This window comes from Chiloscyllium plagiosum, chromosome 6 (genome assembly GCF_004010195.1).
Source record: "Chiloscyllium plagiosum isolate BGI_BamShark_2017 chromosome 6, ASM401019v2, whole genome shotgun sequence".
NCBI lineage: Eukaryota > Metazoa > Chordata > Chondrichthyes > Orectolobiformes > Hemiscylliidae > Chiloscyllium > Chiloscyllium plagiosum.
This window is the reverse complement of record NC_057715.1, coordinates 116,410,369-116,420,603: the sequence shown is the minus strand read 5'-3', so window position 1 is coordinate 116,420,603 and position 10,235 is coordinate 116,410,369. Positions and strand designations below refer to the sequence as shown.

The 10,235-nt window shown below is 42.8% G+C and overlaps 1 long non-coding RNA gene across 1 annotated transcript in view; it reads left to right on the top strand.

The window, feature by feature from the left end:
• LOC122550964 overlaps positions 1-9,650 on the top strand; it is a 102,618-nt gene extending 92,968 nt beyond the window's left edge. The window contains exons 2-4 of the long non-coding RNA XR_006311981.1: positions 6,585-6,648; positions 7,823-7,973; positions 9,542-9,650. This is a non-coding gene — a long non-coding RNA (uncharacterized LOC122550964). The remainder of the gene's footprint in view (positions 1-6,584; positions 6,649-7,822; positions 7,974-9,541) is intronic.
• The last annotated feature ends 585 nt before the right edge of the window (positions 9,651-10,235 follow it).

Sequence of the window (10,235 nt, the reverse complement as noted above, 5' to 3'; positions counted from 1 at the left end):
CACCCTAACCCGCACTCTCCTCCCCTCGGCACGCACTCTCTTCCCCTCGGCGCGCACTCTCTTCCCCTCTGAGGTTTTCTCTGTTCTCAATCATAATTCAATCTGTTTCAGTTCCTTATGTCTCTCTTTTGCCTCTAATTCAAGCTGGTTCATTTGCATTTGAATTTTAGCAATTTCCACCCACCCTAACCCGCACTCTCCTCCCCTCGGCACGCACTCTCTTCCCCTCGGCGCGCACTCTCTTCCCCTCTGAGGTTTTCTCTGTTCTCAATCATAATTCAATCTGTTTCAGTTCCTTATGTCTCTCTTTTGCCTCTAATTCAAGCTGGTTCATTTGCATTTGAATTTTAGCAATTTCCAAAGTTTGTGATGGCATTTCCAACAATCATAAATGTTGAGCTGTTGTTGCTATTACCTCACCTTTTTTGCACAGACAAAGGCAACCCTGACTCCAGCTGGTCTTTCAATTTTGAAAACCTTTGCCCTGCTCACTTACTATAAAACTCCCAAATTGATTTTTTCCACCCTCAGGAAATTCCTACTGACTGAAAGAACCATTTTTACAAAAAGCACACTGTGTCTTAACAAGCGAATTCAACACCCGAAACAAAGGACACTAACACCGCATGCTGCCTTTGAGTCCAATAATCCTAAATCCACTCCTGAATTTTGATCCTGACAAGAGCCCCCAATTTGTAATGGACCAGAGCAGACCCCCTCAAATTATATTAAGAAGGTAGCCTAGATCCAGAGTGAGAGATGGATGTTGCTGGCTGACCATCTTGAACTGCTGCAGTCCATGTGCTGTATGTAGACTTACAATGCCCTTAAGGAAGGGATTACAGGGCTTTGAACCAGTGACAGAGAAGGAATGATGATATATTCCCCAGTCAGGATGGTCAGTGGCTTGGAGGGGAACCTGCAGAGAGTGGTGTCTCCATGCATCTGATGCCCTTGCTCTTCTAGATGGAGGTGGTTGTAAGTTTAGAGGGTGGTGTCTAAGTATCTTTGGTGAATTTCTGCAGTGCATCTTGTAGATAGTACACACAGCTGCGACTAAGCATTGCTTGTGGATGTGGTGCCAATCAAGTGGGCAGCTTTGTCCTGGATGTCAGATTTCTCGAGTGTTGTTGGAGCTGTATCAATCCTGGCAGGTGGGAACTATTGCACCACACTCTTGATATGTGCCTTGTAAATGATGGATAAGTTTTGGGAGACAGGTGGTGAGTTACTAGAGCAGAATTCCCAGTCTCTGACCTTCTCCCATAGCCACAAGTATATATGGTGAGTCTGGTTCTGGTCAACAGTAACTCCCAGGATGTTGATAGGGCATTAAGCAATGATAATGCCATCAAACATCATTGATGTTGATGGTTATTAGCATCTGTGTAGCATTAATGCTGCTTGCCATTTGTCAGTCCAAACCTGGATATTGTCCTGATCTGTCAGACTGGATGTGTGGTTAGTCAGGGAGCTTTGCACCTGAGTGCTACATTGTTCGAGCTTATTGCCTTTTGCACAGGGTATGAAACCAATACGTGTTTATTGGTTTGTTAGTTTTAGACCTACATATTAACAGTGACTACACTTCAAAAATAGTTAATTGGCTGTGAACCGCTTCGTATGGTTGTGTGAATTTCTTTCGAAATGCAAATTTTAGCTCAAAAGAATGGGCTGAACATGTGACTGCAGGGATCGTGCAGGCGGGAAGGTTTCAGGTATATGGATAATTGGGGCTCATCCAGGGAAGGTGGGACCTTGACAAACAGGACGGTCTTCACATGAACCAGAGGGGTACTAATATCCTGAGTGGGATTTGCTGGTGCTATTTGGGTAGGTTTAAACTAGCTTAGTAGGGGGATGGGAACCTGTGGTGTAGTTGCAGTGCACAGGAGGATGAGAGTAGGGAGGACATGGACAGCATTTCACAGCCACAGGAATGTGCTGACAGACAGCAAGCTGGTTTGAAGTGCGTCTACTTCAAGGCCAGGAGTATCTAGAATAAGGTAGGTGAGCTTGCAGCATGGATAGGTACCTGGGACTTCGATGTTGTGATCATTTCAGAGACATGGATAGAGCAGGGTCAAGAATGGATGTGGCAGGTTCCAGGGTTTAGATCTTTTATTAAGATCAATGCTGGTGGTTAAAAAAGGGGAGGTGTGGCTTTGTTAGTCAAGGACAGTATAATGGTGGCTGAAAGAACTTTTGACGGGAACTCGTCTACTGAGTTAGTATGAGCTGAGGTTAGAAACAGGAAAGGCGAGGTCACACTGCTGGGATTTGTTTAAAGGTCTCCGCAACGTTCCAGGGATGTGGAGGAGAGGATTGGCGAAATCATTCTGGGTAGGAGTGAAAGGAACAGGGTGGTCACTATAGGAGACTTTATCTTGCCCTGCATTGACTGGAAATGCTACGTCGGATGGATCAGTTTTTGTCCAATGTGTGCAGGAGGGTTTCCTGACACGGTATGTCGAAGGGCTGGCAAGAGGGGAGACCACACTGGATCTGGTACTTGGTAATGAACAGGCCAGGTGTTTGATTTAGTGGCAGGTGAGCACTTTGGAGAGAGTGACAATAATTTGGTTACATTTAGTTTAATGATGGAAAGGGATAGGTACATACCACAGGGCATGAGTTACAGACAGGGGAAGAGCAATTATAATGCAATTAGGCAGGACTTAGGAGGCAGAGAATGGGGCAGCAAAATGCAGGGTTTAAGGAACAGATACTGCATGTCCTTGGTAGGTATGTTCCTGTCAGGCAGGGAGGAAGTGATCAGGTAAAGGAACCATGGTTTACTAAAGAAATTGTATCTCTTGTTAAGCGGAAGAGGGAAGCTTATGTGACGTTGAGACAAGATGGTTCAGATGAGGCGATGGAGAGTTACAGATTAACTAGGAAGGATTTAAAGAGAGAGTTAAGAAGAGCAAGGAAGGGACATGAGTAGTCTTTGGCAGGTAGACTAAAGGAGAACCCTAAAACTTTCCTTAGGTATGTTAGGAATAAAAAGATGACTAGGGTAGGAATAGGGCCAGTCAGAGATAGAAGTGGGAAGTTGTGTGTGGACCTTGTGAAAATCAGAGAGGTACTAAACGAATATTTCTCATCTGTTTTCACTCAGGAGAAGGAGAATATTGTAAAGGAGAAGACTGAGATACAGAGATACAGGCTATTAGACTAGAAAGGATTGAGGTTAGTAAAGTGGTGGTGTTATCAATTCTAGAATGTGTGAAAGTAAATAAGTCCCCTGGGCTGGATGAGATTTATCCAAGGATTCTCTGGGAAGCTAGAGAGGAGATGGTGGAGCCTCTGGCCATGATCTTTGATTCATCATTGTCTATAGGTTTAGTACAAGAGGACTGGGGAATTGCAAATGTGCCCTTGTTCAAGAAGGGCAGTAGAGATGACCCAGGTAATTATAGACCAGTGAGCCTTCCTTCTGTTTTAGGAAAAGCTTTGGAAAGGATTATAAGAGATAAGATTTATAATCATCTAGCAAGCAGCAACTTGATTGGAGATAGTCAACATGATTTTGTCAAGGGCAGGTCGTGTCTCACAAACCTCATTGAGTTTTTTGAGAAGGTGACCAAGCATGTAGATGAGGGTAGGGCAGTTGATGTGGTGGTTGATGTGGTGTATATGGACTCTAGTAAAGCCTTTGATAAAGTTCCAAATGGTAGGCTTTTGGAGAAAATGCGGAGGCATGGGACTGAGAGTGATTTAGCAGTTTGGATTAGAAACTGGCTTTCTGTAAGGAGGCAGCGAGTGGTGGTTCATGGAAAATATTCAGCCTGGAGTCCAGTTACTAGTGATGTGCCACAAAGATCTGTTTTGGGACACTGCTGTTTGTCATTTTGATAAATGACTTGGACGCAGGCATAGGTGGATGGGTTAGTAAGTTTGCAGATGATACTAAAGTTGGTGGAGTAGTGGACAGTTTGGAAGAATGTTACAGGTTCAGGGGGACTTGGAAAAACTACAGGATTGGGCTGAGAGGTCACAAATGGAGTTCAATCCAACTAAATGTGAGGTGATTCACTTTGGGAAGAATAACAGGAAGGCAGAATACTGGGTCAATGGAAAGATTCTTGGTAGTGTGGATGTTCAGAGGGATCTTGGTGTCCATGTGCATAGGCCCCTGAAAGTTGCCACCCAAGTTGATAGTGCTGTTCAGAAGGCATACGGTATGTTAGGTTTTATTGGTAGAAGGATTGAATTCCAGAGCTGTGATGTCATGCTGCAACTGTACAAAACGCTAGTGCAGCCTCACTTGGAATACTGTGTGCAGTTCTGGTCGCCCCATTACAGGAAGGATGTGGAAGCATTGGAAAAGGTTCAAAGGAGATTTACCAGGATGTTGCCTGGTCTCGAGGGAAGGTCTTATGAGGGAAAGGCTGAGACATTTGGGTTTGTTCTCATTGGAGAGAAGGTGGCCAAAGGGATTTAATAGAGACATAGAAGCTGATCAGAGGATTAGATAGGGTGGACAGTGAGAATCTTTTTCCTAGGATGATGACGTCAGCTTGTACGAGGGGGCATAGCTGCAAACTGAGGGGTGATAGATTTAAGACAGATGTCAGAGGCAGGTTCTTTACTTAGAGAATGATAAGGGTGTGGAATGCCCTGCCTGCCAATGTAGTTAACTCAGCCACATTAGGGGCATTTAAACAGTCCTTGGATAAGCACATGGATGACGATGGGATAGTGTTGGGGGATGGGCTTAGATTAGTTCGCAGGTCGATGCAACATCGAGGTTCTGAGCTGTTATGTTCTATGTTAGTTACCGTTCTACAAAGTTAGTGGACAGTTTTCTCCAGTACAGGTTTATTTTTACCCCTCCAACAATGTCTTTCAAGTGGATTGTTTGGTAATTATTGCATTACCTTTTGTGAGAGCTTGCTGTGCAAATTGGCTGCCATGTTTCTTACAGTGTAACTGCAACTAGACTTCAGTTTTGTCTAATTGGCTATGAACTGCTTTGAGAGTTAGTGAAAGGCCCCATGTGAATGCAACTCACATTTGTTTGGACCATTTTCTCTTTTAAATCATTGTACTTTATTGCTGGCATTATGATACTGTCTCTTAATGTTCCAAGCCTTTCATCCTTCCCTGTTCCTGTTGGAAGGAATATTTCATTGTGAATCTGACCCAGTTACAGCTAGTTTTCAACTACCATGGTGTTTTTCATGTATTTCGGTAAATGATTCTGGATTCCAAAATTTATTTCCTCACGCACATTTCAAATCATGAAAGAACTTAAGTTTATGCAGTGTCTTCAATTTTGACTTTGGAAACCATTTTAGTACCTTTAACAGTTTATTATCATGTCCTAAAATCAAGTACAGGGATCCAGGAGTACAGTGAAATGTTTACAAAGTAGCCATTCTACCTTAGGTACAAAGGCAAAGAGGTACAAAATCTTCGATACAAAGTAGAAAATTAATGAAATAAGGTAAAAATTAAACCTCACAGTCCTTAGTATCATGTCAAAAAAAAACTGTCCTCCTTTAGCCATGAGTCTGCAGAAGCTCCATGCTGGGCTTCCTCACGAGGGCTGGATCTCTTCTGTACAGTGCTCAGTCCCCTGGGTGCGTGCTCTTCTGCGATGCTGTCTTACTGTTGACTGCAAGAGTCCAGTCCACTTTGCCAGACATCTTGCCACTGACTGTCATCCATGCTCTTTAGCCACCTTGCTGCAGATAGCCAGAATCCTGACTTGGTACAACACCGAGCCCCTAAGCTGCTTCCAAACTCTGGACTTTGAAGAAGGCTGCGGTAGCATTGCATTAGCTGCCTTGTGCCAAATACCCACCCTGGGCCCACAGCCACAGCTGTCCCTGCTGCTTCCATGACTGAGCTCCCCCCAGAAGGTGAGGTGAAAAAAAAATGAAAAAATGATTAAAAAAAGCAACAAAAGAGGTCAGAGCAGATAAGTTATGGCCCAAGACTCCTACTCCGTTGTCATCTTGGAAGAAAAATCAGCAAAGTTGTCCCAGCCTAACATGTACCCATTTATACCTACTCTGTTTTCCACCTTTCAGCCAACTTGCAATTTATGATGCCAAGGGCCTATCAATCTCAAACATTTCTAATATCACTTTGTCAGCGTAGTTCTTATTGCCTATATCTAATTGCTCTTAAGAGATAGTCAGTGAACTGCTATTTTGAAAGACTGCTGGGAAATTGCTAGCTTGTAAGGAAAGTTGAACCACTGATGATGAAGGAGCGATGGTGTCCATCTAAGCTATGATAATGTGTGATTTTAGAGAGGATTTGGCATCATTATGCAATAATTTATGAAAAGTGACAGGGAAGCAGGTTTCGTCATATTGGACTGCCTACAGCAAAACTGAGCTTTTGGGGAAATTTATTGTGTCCCTCAATTTGAAACTTGGTGAAAATATCCCTGCTGTAAATAAGCAAATAACCAGGAACACAGAATTACAATTGTTACATGGTATAAGGAGGCCAATAGGCACGTTGTGTACTGATCCACAACATGACACTGCAACTGTACTATCATTGAACTTGACCAACTTGCATTAAAAAAAAAACAAATTAACTGATCTCTTTTTCTCTCCTAGGTATCAGAAGCATGTACATACTTACAGGATCTTACCCGATGAAGATGATTTTCTGGCAGTACAGGTGAGAGAAGCAGACTGAGGCTGATTGGCACTTTAGTTCTGTGTTTCTGTGCTGTCAATAATGTAATGTTATTAGCCACACATGGCCAACTGGGAATCCAGATGTAGCTAATTGAATTTCTTCATGAGTTGATGAGTCAGATTCTGTTGAACATGTGATCAGAGTATTCCATATTTGTATGGCATATGCATGCTATCTGTAACCCTTTTTATTGGTTGGCAAAGTACCAACATATGAAGCATGTTTTGTTTCGCAAGAACTAGATATGACCATTGTGTAAGAGAATTATAGGCATACAACTTGATAGTCACCATTGGACAAAAGTTGGATTGGATTGAAAAAAAATCATGAATGGGATGTGGGTGTTGCTGGTTGGACCAGCATTTATTTTCCATCATTATATGCTGTTGAGAAGATGGTGGTGAACGTCCTTCTTGAATTACTGCAGTTTATTTGGTGCAAGTTGACCTACAATGCTATTAGGGAAGAAGTTCCTGGATTTTGACCCAGTGGCAGTGAAAGAACAGATATCTTCCCAAATCAGGATGGTGGGTGACTTGGAGGGATATTTGCTAATGGTGGTGTATCCATGAATCTAATGTTTGTGTCCTTCTAGGTGGTAGAGGTTGTAGATGGTGGCTGAAAGAGCATAACAAATATGAACAAGAGTGGACCATATGATCTGTTGAACCTGGTCCATCATTCAATCTGATCATGGCCGGACAAGAGCTCCACATTCCTGCTAACTCCTCATATCCTGTGATTGCCTAAGAGACCAAATATTTGACTACCTCAACATTGAATATATTCAAATGATGGAACTCTTTGGGGTAATGATTTCCAAAGATGAACACGAGTGAAGATTAGTTTTCCTGATTTCAGTTCTTGAATGAACAGCTGCTTATACTGAGACTCTGTCCCTGTGTTCTAGATTTTCCTGTTGGGGAAACAATTTGGTTATCACGTCCTGTCACAACTTTTAATATTTTTTTCATGGAATACTAATGTCACTAGCAAGGCTGGTAATTTTTGTTCATCTCTAATTCATTTGAGAAGCTGGTGATGAATTACTGCCTTGATGTGCTGTGTTCATGTGATGTAAGTAGATATTAATTTGGAGTAGAATATGGAGGCTCAGGCATTGATGATGATCTTGTGTTTTTCATTAAAACAGACTTCTCAAGGCGTGCAGGTGAGACGCTTCAAAACACTGACTGAACTTATCACGTCCTACCTCCAGCCAAACCAGGGCCTGGTCAGTACACTGCTGTATCCTGTAGAGAGGGAGGACAAGAAGGAGACAGCCGAGGACAAGGACTACTCAGGTATTTTTTTTTGTTTGGAAGGGCTGACTTATTACAAGCACTGACTAGTTTCGTCAGCTCAATGGGAGCTGATGTTTCAAGACTAATGACCATTTATTCATTTGTAACCCTGAGCCCCAACATTATTTTCATAGCTTCTTCATTGTCTATCCTTTTCCTCTGCTGGTCCACCATGAGCTGTCTTCAATCACACCTCACCAGTGACATTGACTCCTTTCTCCTGGGCTTAAATTGCGAACTTTTCACCTTCCCTTCCTGCTGCCTCCACAAATTAACACATGGTTCCCTTTCCTCAAGCTTTCGGAACTGCTATCATCATTCCTCCAAATAAACAAGCCACTACAACTCCTTTCTAACAGATGCCCTTAGTCAACACATTGAATGGAATTGTTGACCTAATTTTTTTTAAACTTTTTTTTAAATTTGAGGTTACAAAGTTTCTCCTCATCTTGCTGGTAATTTAGTAAATCCCTTGATGGATTGGTGGATTTGAACTTGACTTAATTATTGCTGTGGAGAGAAAGTGAGGTCTGCAGATGCTGGAGATCAGAGCTGGAAATGTGTTGCTGGAAAAGCGCAGCAGGTCAGGCAGCATCCAGGGAACAGGAGAATCGACGTTTCGGGCATAAGCCCTTCTTCAGGAATTATTGCTGTATTTTGCTCATCCATTTCTCATAATGCTGATAAGGCAGTTAACATAACACTGGATTCCTTCTGTATCCCTGTGCAGCCAATTCTGCTTCAACACCACTCTAAATCTTGCCGCAGTTGTTGAATTACCACATTGCTTTCCAACATCAAGTCTAGGTCACCGATAATTGCCTCAAACTAAATATGGGGAAGACCAAAGCCACTGTTTCAGTCCCTGCCATGAACTTGATTCCCTTGCCCCAAGCTACACCCCTCAACCTAACAATTGTCAGAAGCCAAATCGGACTGTTCACATCTTTGGCTTTATGCTTGACCTTGTCCTTCCAAACATGCATTCACTTTATCAAGACCATCTATTTCTATCTCAGTAATGTGGCCAGCATCTGGCCTTCCGTCAGCTCACTGCCGCTGAAATCGATGCCTTTGTTCCCTTTTAGTCTTGCCTGAGTGTTCACTAGGCTGACCCCCTTAATCTTAAATTCATTAAAAACCCTTCTGTCTGTGCTCAAATTGGCATTAAGATCCACGCACCCATCACCCACTGTGCTTGCTTATCTGCACTGGCTGGGGAATCAATTTTAAAACGTTCATAGTTGTTTTCAAATCTGTTTGTAGTCGTGTCCCTTCTTATTTCTGCAATCTCCTTAAAGCTTCACAACCTTCCAAGATCTCTCCGTTCCTCCAATTCTGCCATCATCTGTATTCCTATTTTTAACGACTCCACCATTGGCCCTTGCTCAGCTGCCTAGGACTTGAGCTTTGAATTCGCCTTGTAAATCTCTCTGCTTCACTTCCCCTCTTTCCAATGAGGCATGTGGTAGCTCCATCTTCTTAATGAGGACTGAAAACTTTCTACCTCTTCCCACTATTTGCATGGAGCAAATTGTAGATTTTAATTTTTTTAAATCTTTTTGTAGATGGTGAAGATGAGAAGCCACCTTTACCCCCTCGCTCTGCTTCTACCAGTTTCAGTGGCAGTGCTGGCACTTGCCTTAGTCCGGTCGCGCAAGATGGAGCAGCAGACAGGTAAATTGAAGTCAAGGAGTACAAGACATCATACTAGTAAGAACGCCAGTGGAGTTAGTTTCTTCAATGGATGTTTAATAAGGCATGCCATGGGAACAGCTCTTTTCTTGAAATGTTTGATGGAATTTAGGCATTGCTGGCAAGGCCAGCATTTGTTGCCTGTCCTTAATTGCACCCTTGAAATTACCACGTCAGGGTTGGAGAATATGTCCTTAACAACATTAAAGTAGAGTTGAAGTCGCATGGAGGCTAGACCAGTAACGTTGGTAAATTTCATTCCCAATGTGAGTTAGATCATTTTTGCATGATGGTCAGTTGTCATGACAATACTGTTCATCATCATCGAGATAATTTTATATTTCCAGTTGTATTAATTAAATTTAAATTTCCCTGGCTGCTGTCGTGGGAGTCATAGAGATGTACAGCATGGAAACAGACCCTTCGGTCCAACCTGTCCATGTTGACCAGATATCCCAACCCAATCTAGTCCACCCTCCAGCACCCGGCCCATATCCCTCCAAACCCTTCCTATTCATATACCCATCCAAATGCCTCTTAAATGTTGCAATTGTACCAGCCTCCACC